Source organism: Strix uralensis, chromosome 4, assembly GCF_047716275.1.
Source record: "Strix uralensis isolate ZFMK-TIS-50842 chromosome 4, bStrUra1, whole genome shotgun sequence".
Taxonomy (NCBI): domain Eukaryota; kingdom Metazoa; phylum Chordata; class Aves; order Strigiformes; family Strigidae; genus Strix; species Strix uralensis.
This window is the reverse complement of record NC_133975.1, coordinates 120,375,232-120,392,224: the sequence shown is the minus strand read 5'-3', so window position 1 is coordinate 120,392,224 and position 16,993 is coordinate 120,375,232. Positions and strand designations below refer to the sequence as shown.

The window sequence follows — 16,993 nt, the reverse complement described above, 5'->3', positions numbered from 1 at the left end:
TGTCCATAACAGTGCCTGTGTCTATTGACTAGACGGGAGACTGAGTTGAGGTGAACACCCCTAGATTCTTTGCCTTCTCACAGTGGTGGAGCAGTTTACAGAGGTGGTGGTCTGTATTTCAATTTCCTTGGTTGCCTTCATTCTCTCCTCTAAATATTGACAGGACTTTTCAGGGCAGGGAAGAAGTAAGTCTGTTGAATATAAATTTTGATTTTTCTCATTGTAGCTTTGCCTGGGACATGACACAGTCTACTGACATTTTGGAACTCCAGGAGAAAAGCAGAATGTTTCCACCAGCAAAGGTCTCTTGGAATTGTTGAAAGAAGACTGGAACAGTTCTAATTCTCTCATTTTCTTTTCTTAAGGTATTTTTCCTTCTATCTGATTTCCAAAGAGAAGTCTGATTTTCATTTCACATTGTCCTACCCCTGTGGCATTTTTGACATTGGCCAGAAATGAGAAGCCTTGAGTTGGAAAGGTGTCATGAAAACAATGACTAGATACACTTGGAAGAAAGGTTTATTATTTGGCTTGCTGCCACTGAGATGCTAATTACCAAGCAATTATGACCAGACATAGTTTTTCACTGTCTAAAGCTGCCTCTTGGGTTTAATATCTGACTGAAAACAAAAGGCAGAAAATTTTTGAGGAGTTCAAAAAAGGCCAAGAGATGTATAAATATTTCCTCAGGGCATCCTTTGCTACCTTGGACTTCAAGACCAGGAGTTTGGCTATCATCACCTCCTTAGAAAGCATTCTTGGCTCCAGTAGTCTGATCCATCTTTTCTCTCCTTATTTCTCAAATAATCAAATCATAAAAGTAGTTTGGGAAATACATTTTGCATCTGTAACTCCTGTGATCTTTGGATGCTTCAGGAGTCAAAACTCCACATGGATTTGCCACAGCTGAAGGCTGTGTGTTTGACTCAAAAATCCTTTTGCACACAAATTAGAGGGCAACCAGTGCAAAACAATGTGGTTATAATGCATTAACTAAGCAGGAAGCATGGAGATCAGTCTCTGCTGTGTCAGGAAACAATTTGTCTGTGGAAATGGCATGGCACAGTACTTGGGAAGACAATGCTGCGAGCAATGTTCAGTAGGTTGGCTGCTCAAGAAGGTCCTACAGGGGCACTGTCAGTGAATCAATAGGCCTGATTTATCACTTTATTATATTAATTCTACTCCAGGGTGACTCCATTCAAGTCAGTGAATTTATCCTAGGGTAAAATTGAGGAAAAGCAGTGCCTCATCCCTCTTGCTTTTTGCATGAATTGCTTCCACAGAGCCACATTGATACTTTCAGTTCTGTCCTTTTCAGGGCCCAGCTGTGACAAGGTGGGAGCTGGAAGCCTCTCAGCATTGCTTAGAGGAGTTGGGGTATAATCCTGGTACTGGCAGAAATTTCTGAACTCCAGGTTTGCCAGCTAATCCTTAAAAATGGTTTCTGATGAAGATCCATGAATCTTACAGTGTGGTTCTTGATAAGTAAGGCACTTCGAAAATAGGATTTACTGTTGGGATGGAACACCCGAGGCTGTCACACCACTAAACTGAGAATAAACAGAGAAGAAAGCCTGCATGAGAATGCTATGTAAGTGAGTACAAATGAGGAATGGAGTAAACTCTTGCCTCCAAACAAAGTTTGGCATTTGCCTGTAACAACATGCAGGTGCTTTGCCAGCATGAAGAATAGGATTGAGAACTGGAAATCTACGTCTCCATGTTCGTCTTTCAGCAGGCTTCCAAGCATACACATTTTCATTCAAAATCACTACCAAGCTGTTTATCATAGATCTGTGCCAACTGCACTGTTTTATGTAGCCATCTAAGCCAAGTCATTGTGACCTGATGTGACTCAGTTTTTTAAAAGGGTGCGCCTTCAGAATTCTCATTTTCTTCAGTTCAAAGTGAAACACTGGGAAAAGTGTTGGAATGGATCTGAAAACAGTGCAGCATTCTTATGCAGAGGCAAGAGTGCCATTCAGGCAAACACTAGCAGAAAATCTGTCTTGGGTGTGTTTTTCAAAATGAGTCTGAAATGTTCATTGGAAAATGTCAGGAATCTTAGGCTTAAGTAAACTAATTCACATACTGTGATTTTGTCTTTATCTGTGGTATTAGGAAGTGAAATAATAGAATCTAAATGCTCTATTCCTGAAATTTTAGTTCACTTTTTGTTATCTGCATGTACATTTATTTAAGAGTGTATGTGAAGTCTGTTTTTTCTCTCTTTTTTTTTTCTCCATCTTTTTCTTTCTCCTTCTCCATATTTCTCTGAATATAACTCGTATACCTTTGTGTGAATTCAAAACCTGTTAGAGATATGGAGAACAATTAAGTGTAAAAGATCCTTTTTTTGTCAATTATGCTACTGCTTTTCTTGGATTATAGAATATCCCTTATTTATATATTCAGCTGTTTAGTTACGTTCTCATGCATAGATAATAATTAATTATGCATTTTATTCTTGTTTCCTCAAATACTACTGAACAAATCAACAGTAAAATTTTCTAAAGTTCTTCAAACTGAGGTCAAATTCTTTCAGGCTCATAAATCCTCTTGAACAGTGTAAGATGTTTTGAGACTTAGTTGAAATTTGTCACCATCTTTTTCTTTAGTACCTTTACCTGTTTTTAACTTCATCTGAGATTGAACTGAACATTTTAGTATTGTCAAAATTTATAATCAACAGTTGGTTTTATGTGCAATACTATTTACCAGTGGTGCTGGGTGGATTTGTTTTTCAGAGGTTTCAACTACAAGAGATACAAACAAAAATGGCTGTTTTTTTTCCCCCATGCCATCCTGAGAGTTTTTTTGTTCGTTTGGTTGTTATTTTTTAAATATAGTAGTTGATGAGAGACTTCCTTCTGATGAAATTTGGTTCAATAGCATAATTGATGAAATAAAGAGGAGGAGATTACCCAAAATGACCTTTCAGCCTGAATCTTTATTTGAATGGGAAAAAGATTTTTTTGAATGTACTTCCAGATAGTATCTACATTTCTTAGAAACTTGCAGGGCTTTTTGTGGGAAACCCCCAAACTATTTTTGTGTGGCTTTGGCCAAAAATATTTGGTTTTGTCTTACCAAATTTCAAAAAGGTTGAATAGTTGGCTTTTCTGAAGGAAAGGCAATACTTTCCATAAAGAAAAATCCCCATTTTCTATCTAGTACTGCTTTTTTACACATTTCTGACAAGCAAAAGAGTACAAAAGTACCTGGAAGTACAGCTGTTGTATCATGAAATTTCAAAGTAAAAATAAGATTTACAGAGTTTTCGCCTGCTGCAGCACTAGTCAGTGCCAATATATTAAGCTCACACTTTCACTTAAATGCAAGTGCAGATTAGTGTTTCTGCCACTGCATCATTGCAAATACCATTATGGCTTATTGTCATTGATACCAGTCATTGAGGAATAGAGGCTGTGGTTGCTTAAACAATCTGTAATATTGCCAAAAGGGGTCAGCTGCCCTTTTCATACCCTTTCCTTGTGATTGCTTGAGTGTTCATCAGTGCAAAAGGTGTCAGAACAGGAAACTTTGCCAACTGAAAACTAATAATGAGAAAAAAGGAAAGTTCATGTGGGCATGAGGGAGTAGAATGAACAGGTAACAGAGACCATGCATTTTGCTTGAACTATGAATTTATATTTCTTTGAAATTGCAGTGCAGTGGTGTTATGTGCTTGAGATTATGCAGTCTTGGTGCCATAGTGAATTACAGATGTTCAATTGTATGGGGCAACTCTGTCTGAAAACATGGTTTGGACTATACTTGCTGGATAACGTATTTTATGGGATGCTTCAGCAGGTCAGCATGAAATGACAACCCTGATCATGATTCTCACTCCTGTGTGAGTGAAAGAGGTTGTGAAGTTGAGGGTACAGATGTGTATCTTCCACCTAGATTTCTGTCTTCTAATATCCTTCAGTTCCTATAGAAGCTGCCTGGAGGTTTTTTTGCTAGTCTGTGTTGCCCTTCCTAGACAGACAGAGCAGGTGCTCAGGTGCTTTTTTCCTATTCTTGTCTCAGTAGATTGTGGGGATACTTTTACAGAGTCTGAAACTGCTTTGCAGAAGGTTAGAGCACAATATTGCTGCTATTCTGCCTACTCCTTATTTTAAACCAAGGGATTGAATCCCCTGACTTCCCTAAATCAGGGTTGGAGCCTTCAGTTATGACTGAAATGAAGATGAAGACTTAAATGCAGGGATTAGATAGTTAAGCTGTGGGTTTAGAAAATACCCATTTTTGCCGTCAGATAATTTCACGATACTTCTGTAAAGAAGTCTCTTCAACAAAAACTGGAAACAATTCAGCCGTGAGGAATTCCAGCAGTGAGAATTTGAGATGTTTGGGAAATCAGGAGCAAACTGAAACTGAGGTCTTAGAAATGGTGGTATTTTTTTTTCTGGTGCCAAAAAGCAAGCCAAGTTATTTTGTCCTGAATAATCTGTAGATTTAATCTCTCTTGAAGTGCCCAAGGGGTTCTCTGACAGAGTTTTGGAATCTGTGGTTCTACTTGGTGCTGTGTTTTACGGCTTCATAACAAAACTCTGAAGCTGATTTCTGCAATGGATAAAGTGGAGTTCAGTATGTATTTGATCTCTTTTAATAAGTAGAAACCTTAACCATTTTGTAAACAAAGACTCAGCCCAGTGTGACTATACCTAAAAAAAATAAATTTATTGGATTGTGGAAGTAGTGTATCTTGTATCTTCTTCACTTATTAAAACATAAGGCCTTAATTTCAGAGCTAAGAATAAAAAAGATGACAAAGACTGGACTGGAAACTATGCAGGCTGTGCCTAACTCCAGTGAAAATAGTTATCTTTGAGTCATTTTGATGAAAGCATGTACAGCAAATGATAGAGAATTCAATAAATATGTGTATTTAAACATATGGAGGCAATGAGTACCTGAAGAATACTTGAGAATAATATTTTAAGCTGTATAACTTTTTTTCATTTACCATGAAAATTTATACTATTGTATAGATTTCCTTCCTCCTTCATACAGTCTAAGAAATGTTGAGGCCAGAAACAGCTTATTCTCTAACTTCCCATTGGAGACTGAGCATGGCATGTCTTTCTTGAAAATCCAGCCATTCTCCAGCACATCTGCCAGTAGTGGACGTTGACCTTCTCTTTCCTGCTGTGGGCAGACGTCATTCAGTTCGGGAAATATCAGGGAGATGACACATTGCTGGCTTAGCTCAGCAACAGTGACCCTGCAAGACATGGCCTAGAAAATCTTACTGTGCTGTGAAATCAGGATCTCTGAACATTTCCATTGCATACTGTCTTTGGCATTGTTAGCAAGGTCAGTGACAATGTAATCTTTGCACTTTCCTTCTCTTTCATCTGTACATGGGACTAACAGTAGGAAAAGCTAATGAACATACATATAGCAGATATTTTGAACTTTTGATGTCTCTAAGGTGTTTAAGTAAACAAAGGCAGGGCAAAGTTTTGTAGAGAGGTAATGCCTTTCTCTAGGAGAAATGATAGAACTGGAAAGAAACAGAAACCCTCATGTGATGAAAGCTTGTCACTTTTTCCAACTTTTACGTCAGTTGCTCTGGTGATATCTGCAGCAATGTAAATTCACTTTTTTTTGGTTACTATTAATGATTTATTAAGTCTAAAGACAGAACACAAAGTAATTTAACTATGTGCATTGTGTGGATATTCCAATATGAGGCTATCCTGAGGAATATGCTCTTCTGGAGTCTGATAGTCTGATACTGTGTTTTACTTTGTTTATCTATCATAAAAAGTATTTGGAATAAACAGCAAGAATTTTGGGACTGTGGTATTTTACTAGGAATGTATATACTTGAATGTGTATTCAGGTGAGGATGAAACATGTGAACAGTGTGACCTATGTATTAGCTAGCCTTATTTTGGGAACTACCTGAAGTTATGCTTCAGGTTACCACTACCATGTGCCATCATAGGCATAACTTCAGGTTAACCACTACCATGTGCCATCATAGAAATCCTGGTTCACTGAAGTGTTAAGTTCACTGCTATTCAGGAAACTGTTTCTTTGAATTCCATTTTCTCTGGTTTTAATAAATCTTGGTTTTGGCTAGGATCACTCTTGCCTAGGTAATTTTACAAAAATGTCTGTAGAATGCTGAGAAGCTCATCAGCTTTATGAAGAAGACCTTAAGAGTTTCCAGAACTTAAAAGTTCCTCTCAGTGCCAATCATTAGACAGGAAAGAGATTATTCTGTTATGTTTTAGTAAATTTTGCCTGCCATCAGGCTACAGTGAACAAAGAAAAAAATCCAGAAGCCCACAGACTAAGAGAAAGCTGAAATTTGGTGCTGGTGGGTGGCAACGTACTATAAAACAAGACGAAAAATGCCTAATTTATGCTTGGCTGAGCACCAGTAAACTCTTGCAGTGCATGAGGAATGCCATCCCTTAGCCATCATGTCAGATGGAGCATTAGTCACAAAAGGAGCTATGTGACTTGCTGATAATATCTGCATAGGGGAAATCCTCAGAGGATTTGTTAGGATGCATCCATGGCTGACAGGACTTGCCAGAGCTGTGTGGAAGGACAGCTCTTCATCTGCAGTATGATAACTCTGGCTTGTGAAAAAGTTATCAGAAATGCTGGACTCCTGTGTTGCAGGTGGCATTTCAAATGCTGCGATATCTGGGTACCAAAGTGCTTAGAAATGTTTCTATAGGTTTAACTGAGAAATCTATGTTTTCCAATTGCTGTCCCAGATAAGGTCTTTCAGCAGTTTTTCTAAGCACCCTCTTGACAGTGGCTAAGACAGAAAGTAATAGCTTCAGAAAATGAATATAAAAGCATTCTTACTCCTGTTATATAAAAGACAATGTCTTATTTCCTATCTGTTGAATATTTTAAAGTAGAAAACAAATGTCTTCATGTTTTGTGATGTATAGCTTTATTAGTTCAGCCTCATTGCATAGTAGCTGATATGCACTTATCACTAAGTCAGCTTGCATGGTGTGCTTGAAGATGTTTAATGCATGGGAAGTATCTGTTCTAGTGGCTACTTCTAGACTTTTTGACAGACATTTGTATGGGATAGAATGCACAGCATGATTTCTGGCAGGTCTTTCAGTAGTAAAAATTAATAACACTTTAATTCATGTGTGACCTGATCCTGATAGAACTAGATAGGGTTCAGGTAGGGTTGTAAGGCAATGCATAGGTTATAGGACATATAGACAACCTGATATGCATGTGCAATATGATATGTGATATATGTGAGCTGGAATATATGTGTGAATGTCACATATAGGGAGAATCACACTTCCTAAAACATAGAAAGTCAGAAGTAAGTCTCAGTTCTTTTCTTCTATGTATACACTTGAATTTAGTCACGTACTAAATTTTCATGTGAATTTAAATAAACAAACAAGACTTTATTTGTACTTGGTAGAAAGTTCCAGCCTCTTCTTTCCCATGAAAACTTTACCATTAGGACTTTATGAATAATTAATTTTTCACTTTACTTGCTGAACTAAAAAATTAAAAAAAATATTTCAGATTGAGTCAAAATGAAAAATTTTTGTTTATCCCACTGTAATGAAAAATTCAAATGAAATGCAAATAAAAAATTGTTTCTGCTTAAATTAAACATTTTATGCACAAAAATAATTTAATTTCTTCTAATCCTCTCTTTAACATTGCGTTATTAAATTTAGATACATTTTAAAATCAAATAATTATTTTGAAAATAAAACCCAACCCATTTTGTTGAAAAAATATTCAGACAAAACATTTAAATATTTTCAAGGCTTTTATGTCCCTCTTTGCTATCACTCCAGCTATATTTTCCAGCTAATAATCTACTGAGTGTTTTTTAAGTTGATTTACAGGTGATTCTTTTAACTGTCCTGGTCATTTTCTGATGTCTGCTTATCATGGTGTGATATGTTTTGCAAAGTTTTTGGAGAATTATGATGCATACATTTAATGCACCTGAAAAATAAATATGGATAAATACATGTGAAGGCCCTTCCTTACTTATCCATGGTTGGTGTAGGCTGTTGGTTAGAGTTGTTTTAATCTTGAAAATCTTTAGTTTCCACAGGGTAAATAAACCTTTAGGCTTGGTTTTCAGGGCTTGGAAGGATATCAGACCAACACTGTGTTATCTTGTCCTTCACTACATTTCAAGTCTCCATTTACATTAGTTGACTTTGGGAAGCGTGAAATGCTTGAGAGCACTAGAGAAGGCAGAAGAAGAGGAATTTGAAGCATGTATTGAGTAAGAGAGATTGGCTGAGGAGAGAGATATTGGAGCTGCTTGTGTTTATGGACAACTGCACTGCAGATTTCATTTGAATGGGCTGGGGTTCATAAACCTATGTAGCCTGGAATGCAGGGCCCATTTGAATGGGTCTGAATTTCAGTGCAAATGTTTTACCCAGCTGTTAAGATAACACTTCAAGAGTTAGTGGTAAAGTTAATTTTTATTTTTACTTGTAAAGGTCTAATTTAAATTGACAAACACACTTAAAACTGCAGATGGGCTCAAGCTGAAAGAGAGCGTGTGAAGCCTTTCCAAGTTCAGGCAGGTTGGGATCCAAACCTTCTCCTACTGTTCTGGCTTTTGGTTGCTTTAAAATTCCTCTTTGGTTCTTTAGTATGTCTTGTGTAAATCTAAGATGGTGGGAACAGCTGGTCATGAGTGATTTCCAGTTGTTTGGGTGGATATTTCATGAGAACTCACTCTTTTCTCATCTTGAACCCTGACTCCTAAGCCAAACCCAGTGTCTGTAGATGCCTAAAGGCTTTCTTCTTAGTCCCCACCTCCAGCTAGAACAAGTCCAATTCTACTAAATTTTTGAGTATCCAACCAAAATATATCTCTTTTCAAACACTTTGCTTGAATCACTTCACAGTGAGCCTGGTCTACTCTCATCCCCAATGTGATGACTACCAGTGAAGAGGCCTCAACAGTTGCTCCTTCTATTTTTGGATAGGGAGAAAGATTTTTATTGCTATACACATATAATGCCATTCAAAAGGCGACTCTTCATGCTATAGGATTGTCAAACTTTGAGTGCTGCCTTTCTTATTGAACACTATTGGAGTAGTAACTAAAATCTGGTGCAGTAGCCAGAAAGACTGTAACTTATGGAGCAACACACACAAAAGCTTGTTTTGATTTCAGTATTCCTCATTTGACAAGTGTTTAACTAGACAGTATGTAGTCAAAACGCACATTGTTATTTTCTGCAACCCCAAGTATTTGATGTGTCAAAATTCCCGTGAAATTAGATAAACAAAATCTGAAATTTCCAGATGGACAGCTGTACTGCAAGCAATCTACCCATGATTCCAGTTTGAAAATGCGTTAAATCACTTGTTACAATACAAGCACATGTCTCAAAATATTAGGACTTGTATCACAGCAGACTTGCAGTAATCATGAAAACAAGCTTAGTGTCTAGTCAGATAGGTTATGTATTTTGATTTTGGTGGATCTCGTTTTATATAGTTCTCCACGTTATCCTACATGCCCTGACAGATGAAAACAGTATAAAATGTTTCCTGATGAGCCCAACTCAGGCAGAGAGACCCAAACTGTCCTTGTCTGATGTATTCATGTTCTGGTGAAATGAGGAAGAATGCTGTTGAGTACATTTCCTGTGACTTATTTTCTAAACTTCTTATACTTTTCCATGAATACATTGAGAAGCAGCCTGAATGCCCAGAGCTTGATTTTTCAGGGAAAGTTGTATGTGCCCTCTAGTTGTTGTCTTTGTGATTTTATGTATTTCAGAGTGCAGTCTGAAGTTAAGTATGATAGATATACCACTGTACGTGATTTGAGAGATGTGGTTTACAGATACTTAAAGCCTCAAGAATGGACTTTAAAAGTGTAGATACCTGGAAGTGGAAAGTTTAATCAATTTATGCATCTTTTTTCCTTCTTATTTCATTCCTATCCAACTATGGATCTTATGTGTGCCTACTTAGTATAAATGCAGAAATGCACATGTAATGTGCAAGTTCCATATTAATTCTTTCTGAATGAGTTACACAATCTTTGTAACTCCCCTCATTACCTAGAATGGTGTCATGGTTTAACCCCAGCTAGCAATTAAGCACCACACAGTCACCCTCTCACTCGGGCCACCCAGTGGGATAGGGAAGAGAATCGGAAAAGAAAAAGTAAAACCTATGGGTTGAGACAAAAACAAGTTAATAGGACAGAAAAGGAAGGGGGGAAAAACAAAACCAAAACAAGTGATTTACAATGCAATTGCTCACCATCCACTGACCAATGCCCAGCCAATACCTGAGCCACGCTGTCCCCTGGCTAACTCCCCCTGGTTTATATACTGGGCATGATGTCATATGGTATGGAGTACCCTTTTGGCTTGCCTGGCTCAGCTGTCCTTGCTGTGTCCCCTCCAGGCCATCAAATCTACATGGCCCAATAAACCTGATTGCCCCTTTCCTCCACCTGGCTGGAGGCAGGGACCCTCTAATCCTGGTCATAGTATTAGTTACTCACTTCTTGTAGAAATTAATTAGAGGTCCCTTCAAGAGGATTGGAAAAAAGATCAGCCCTTCTGTTCTGTCTGGGGAAATGCCCTCTGGAAACTGGAGTGGCATTTTTCCTGGAATAATTCCCTTTTGTGATTGTTTTTCCTTTCAACTCATGTACCCATGCCTCTAGGGTACAGGTAGGTTTTCTATCCCACTTCCTCATATCCTCTCTGTGGTCACACAGGTAAAACCACAGGGTACCCCAATGGTGTGTACCTTCTTATCCTCTCGAACAGAGGAACACTTACTCCTAATAGCTGAGATATTGATCTGTACAGATGGGGAGCAGAATTTATTCTCAAATCGCTGGACAGTTTCTTGTCTAGTATGTCTGGCAGTTTCTCCACAGCTGGGATAAGGGAGGATGAAAGACTTTCTTTATATTGCCGGAGTTGGCCAGCTAATTCATCCACTGTTGGTCCCTCTTTGTCTTTCCAGTCCATTACTGCCAATGCATTGGCATGTGACCATGGTGTGCTCCGTACAAACTTCCACCACATGGGTCATGTGTATTGGACTTCATCTGGGTCTGTGGATAACTGCACATTGTCTGGGTCATAATAAACCATCTCCTGCATGGCTAATTCCCTCAAGCACTGGATACCTTTATCCATGGTGGTCCACTTGCCTAGGTGACACACATCTTCCTTGAAGGGATACCTTTCCCTCACGCCTGTCAGAAGTCACCTCCAGAGGCTGAGGTCTAGTGTCTTTTTTCCAAACGCTTTGTCAGTGCTCCCTTCCCTAGACAGTGATCCCAGCTGCCTGGCTTCCCTACCCTCTAACTCCAAGCTACTGGCCCCATTATTCCAGCATTGGAGCAGCCAGGTGATAATGTGCTTACCTGGACAATGGCTGAAATCTTTTCACATATCTCACAGATTCCTCAGGGATAGGGATCGGATGATTGCCTCTGGTTCTGCCTCTTCCTCCTGTTCGTATGATGACCCTGGATCATCTTCATCCCTTACTAAACGAAATGATTTTTTGGTATATTTCTTCTTCAGTATAGGGGTGACTGTTACTGGCACAGGTTGGTTCTCTGGTTCACTGCAGTGCCTGTTGCAGGGATTGGAGTAACCGCAGTGCCTGTTGGTCTGTTTTCCTCCTTTCCCCCTGAGGGTGCTGCATAATATTGAGCAGTGTTTGGTAGATCTTGGCCAGGGCCCAGCACAGTGTGGTAAGTTGTGCCTCTTTGGAATAGCCACAGCATTTTCCTTTCAAATATTCTATCACTTTATCAGGGTTTTGCAGTTGTTCGGGAGTGAAGTTCCAAACCATTGGAGGTGAGAAGTTCTCTAGATATCTGCCCATATTCTCCCACATACTGTGCCACCCATGACTATCCAGCCTTGGGGCAGATCTCTGGGTGATATTCTTAAATAGTTGTTTAACCTTAAACAAGACCTGGAACATATTCAGGAGACAGCACTAGGAACATGCTGGTTTGAACATCCCAAGGATATTCAGAATTCTCAAGAGCTATTGTAATTTGCCTGGAGAAGGGAAAGATGAAGGAAGGTGTCTCCCCCATGGATTGGCTCTCCAAGGAGAAAAGGTAAAACGTGTAATTGTTAATAGTTTCCAATAGATGACTCCCGAAGTACAGAGATGATGGCAATGCTGGGTAAAAATGCCAGATTAGTTTCATGACTAGCAATTCTATCATAAACCAGTGTTAGAAAAGTAGCACAACAGGGAGCATATACTGCAAGTAAGGTATTACATAATGCAACTTTAAGAAAAACTGCGCCAACTTTGAGAGCAAATACATGAACATTCTGACCTATGACTATTGAACTAATTTAATGAACTTTTATAACAAATTATTTCTAACATGTTCCAGTCAGATTTGTCATTATCTCCATCTGTTGTGCCCCATGTTGGGCACGAAAAAGGACCGTTGTGGTTTAACCACAGCCAGCAACAAAGAACAACACAGCCACTCACTCACTCCCTTGCACCTGGTGGGATGGGGAAGAGAATTGGCAAAAAAAAGTAAAACTCATGAGTTGAGATAAAGACAGTTTAATAGGACAGAAAAGAAAGGGATAATAATAATTATAACAATAACAAACCCCAGCAATAATAGTAATAGTAATAGTAATAGTAATAATAATAATAATAATAATAATAATAATAATAATAATAATAATTAGAAGATACAAAACAAGTGATGCACAATACAATTGCTCACCACCCGCTGACCAATGCCCAGCCAATCCCTGTGCCATGGTGTCCTCTGGCCAGCTCCTCCCGGTTTATATACTGGGCATGATGTCATATGGTATAGATACCCTTTTGGCTTGTCTGGCTCAGCTGTCCTTGCTGTGTCCCCTCCCAGCTTCTTGTGCACTCCCAGCCTCCGCTAGCAGGGCAGTATGAGAAGCTGAAAAGTTCTTGACTTAGTATCAACACTGCTTGGCAACAACTAAAACATTGGTGTGTTATCAGCATTGTTCTCATCCTAAATCCAAAACACAGCACTACACCAGCTACTAGGAAGAAAATTAACTTTATTCCAGCCAAAGCTAGGACAAATGGTCAAGCTATTTTTTTGTGTAGACTGAGGAGGAAGTTTATATCAAGATGACAATTCTGAGTTTAACTGAGATTAGAAGGGCATAGAGACAAGCATTGAGATTCTGACACTAATTCTGAAATTTCATTAGCTTATATGTTTTTATGTATTACTGATGAAAATATTATACAAATAGCTACTTGAATTTTAGAGACTATGTTTCCTGTTTCCCTATGAATGCAAGCCTGAGTTTTCCTATGGTTATATCAGTTTTACATAATTTTCTTTGCTGATTTTAGTCCTCATATATGGAGTATAAAGGAAGACTCATATTCCATGTGGAAGGAAGAAGAACTATATCACACCGGAGCCTAAATCCATATCTTATCTCTTGTCCTGCTACGGCAACAGCTACTATCCCTATGGTCAGGGAAAGCTGAAATATCCCCAAGCCCATCTGCCAAAATGAATAGCTGAAATTGAGAAGAAATCCATTTCTGACCCCACACTCACAAAAAATTAACTTATTTCTTGAAAAATGCAATTTTGATGGTGAATTCATTGTTCTATCTTGCATAGCTATAGAAATTATTAATAGTCATATAATGATTCATTCATTTCAAAAGTCCACTGACTCAGTGACAACTAGCAGCTGTACATTCCACAGGTCCATCATAGATAACACAAAGAAGTCTTTACTTTTTTTAAACTTTGTAACATTTTGTGACAATAAGATCTAAAAGAAAACTTTACCCACAAACAGAGTTGCATACAGTATTGGACTTGGATTTGAGACAGAGGAGAAAGAAGCACATATTATGTATTTTTCCATTACCTTTTAAACATAGCCTAACCTATATATGTAAAGCAAACACCTATTTTCATCTCTGCTTTCTACATGTTACCCTTTTGTTTTATTTAATGTTCATGTTTTAAACAGAGGATGGGAGGAAGAGAGAATGGAGTGAAAAAATGTAATTTGTGTCATGAAAAGCCTGTGCTATTTGATACTATCTGTTGCTACATAGATTTGGTTCATATTCCCACATTTTCTGTAGTGTAGGTCTTGTGAATCTTATCAACTACAGCATAAAAAAACCCCAAACCCCAACATATTAACACTGATATAAATCAATACAGTTTTGTACAGCATGTAGAGAACTAAGCATTAAGTATATGCTAAATTTCACTAATATTAATTGCCCTCTGTGAGTAGTTTGCTATCTATTGATGAAAAGCTGCATCTCAGATATGATTTTTATGTGGACATTGAAGAAGGGAAGGGTTTTACTGGATCATTATCTTCAGTCTTCTGCACTGAGGATGAACTGCACCATATAATCCCATTCCTAACCTCATTATTCTTCATCATTAGCCAATAAATCAACTTTTGCTCCTGCACTTCTTTCAGGAAGCTGTTTCAGGGCTTTACACAGCTGGTTGTAAGGAAACTTGTTCTTTTTTCTTTCCTAAATTAATTCAACATGTTCCTCTCTTTAGTCCTCCAGTTCTTACCTCATGATAGCACAATTCATAGAGAGCAACCCTATTTTGTCTGTACTCCCATTTTTGTCTCTCCTCCCAAAGTAGACCCTCAGTTCCCTACGAGGATGACTAGTCCTTCTTTCTATCTGTTCCAGTCTGAGTTCACTGTTGCATACAACATAACACAGAGCACTGCAGTTTATTGTTACCTTGTATAATGATATTAATACATCCCTATTTCTATTTGAAATATTTAGCTTTTGCTGCACGCTAGTATCACATTGCACTTTATCATTGTACTGGTGACTCATAGTAATCTTGTGATCAAGTTCTATGCCCAGGTCTTTTGCTTGATCTGTCATTTCCAGCTGACCAGAACCTTTTTTATAATGGTACTTATTAGTCACAGTACACTTGGTGAAGAAATATGTTGGCTATCACATTCATGAATAAATGGGTCCTGCCATATTTGGTAGCATGTTTTTTCCAATCTGTGTCTGGGAAATTTATGTGTCTACACAGTGATACAATTTCTGATAGCCATTTTCTCTCCAACAAAATATTAACGAGGTCCTCCTCATCCAGTTTCAAATTTGACCCATGTGAGGCAACGGCAAACTTCTGACCCTAGTTAATTTTACAGCCCTTCATTCAAATTGATTTTGACCTTAAAAGCTTCAGTTTTATCCATGTTATTGCAATTTTTCACTTGCAGAAGTGGTCTTTATTAAACTATGGCAGTATTCTACTCCTGATTTTATTTCTAGTTTTTAGAAGAGTATCCTGTATTTCAGTATCCACGTTCCAATCATGACTGATACTCCACCGTGTCTTGTTATGGCTCTACTGTCTGATTTCATGTCCCACTCTATCGGTTCCACTTCCTCTGGTTTGTAGCCTTGCCACCTTTCATAGGTTTCCAAACAGCTAAGTTGCCTCTGTGTTACCTCACCCACTTCAACTTGATGGTGTATAATCCTTTCAATAGCTGAACAGTCTCCATGACTACTCCTATATTCTCTGCTTATACTTTTGTCTTTGCTGCTTTTGCTGATTTTTTTTCTTTCTACTGAACTCTTTAAACTGCTTTTCTTTTGCCTGTGTAATAAAATCAGGTTTGGAGAGTTGAACATGACTCTTTTCCAGTCTTCTTCCTTGGGCCTCTTAGTTTAAAGCTCTTCTGAATGGTTATGCCAGTTTGAATCTTACAAAATCAGTCCCTTACTTAGGTAGAGGCCATTTAAAGTGGCCATTTTCTCTGAATGCTTCCTTGTATATTTATTTTATTATATTATTTTATTGATAGTATTTGTCAGGCTTGAATCATAACAATGATGGGTTTTTTTCTTCTGTGGCAAGAGGTTAAATTATTTGTAGAAATATTATCATCTACCATAAAAGGATGTAAACAACTGACTCCCTCTGGTTCAAGAAACAGCCCCTGTAGAGAGTGTACAAAGTCAAGAATCTTGATTTGGCAGCAGAGTTATTCAATGTAAATCTCATGCAAGCCACAAAGTCATTTTGGCCGCCACTTCTCAGAAAGCTGCTTGTGGATGTAGAGTTTATGCTGACAAATCTCCTTCCCATCACCCTGATCCCAAAAAATGTCCCTACGGAAATACTTCGAGAGAGACATACAATCTTCAGCTGGCAATCCTTTTTCTTTGTATGCCTGGATTTTTGCCAGGAAAGGCCATTTTTGATTCATCTGAGGGCAATATGTATTTGTTGTATTTCTGATTTCTACAGACACCTCTGCTCATTCCAGCTGACTGAACAGCTGGCTTATTCTGAACAGAGCTATGCAGTGCTTCTCTGCAGAGCAGATGTCATTGAACACCACCAATGCATTCCGTTAAGTCTGCAGATGTCTTCTGACTTAGTCAACAATTTTCCATTTCATTTAGGGGGTTTAGGAAGGTATAGGTGGTCCACCAAAGTAGGAATACATTTGAAATAAAAGATTAAAGTAATGTTTAGTTTCACCCCCTAAATCCAGGCAAGTCTCCAGACACTTCTACCATCCCAACTATCTGGAGTATTTGGATGGCAGCCCTCCAGTTAAGTAGTTGCAAGAGGGGTTGCTGGCTTCAATAGATGTTACTTCTCTCCCAGTATTAACAGTGGGTCAACAACTTTTAGAAGAATTCTGCAATAGAAGATTCTGGCACTTCATGATCACTTTTGACCCTCTGTCTTTAATGACTGGTTTGTTCATACAAAAGCTTGTGTTCACATTTGCAACTGCAACTATTACCTTATTAGATTTCCTTATGTGCAAATTGCCAGTGCAGATCCAAGCTGAGAGTTCATATCATGGTTGACATTTGCACAGATTTCCTCTTCTTGTATATTTGGAAGTTTTGACATCCGGAATGCTGGAGAACATAAAATTCCTCTTGTACTTCTTTCTGTGAAAAA

The 16,993-nt window shown here is 38.2% G+C and overlaps 1 long non-coding RNA gene across 4 annotated transcripts in view; it reads left to right on the top strand.

Annotated features, from left to right (window-relative positions):
- Positions 1-229: 229 nt before the first annotated feature.
- LOC141943459 (uncharacterized) overlaps positions 230-16,993 on the top strand; it is a 183,214-nt gene continuing 166,450 nt past the window's right edge. For all 4 annotated transcript variants that reach the window (XR_012628958.1, XR_012628956.1, XR_012628959.1 and 1 more), the window contains exon 1: positions 230-365. This is a non-coding gene — a long non-coding RNA (uncharacterized LOC141943459). The remainder of the gene's footprint in view (positions 366-16,993) is intronic.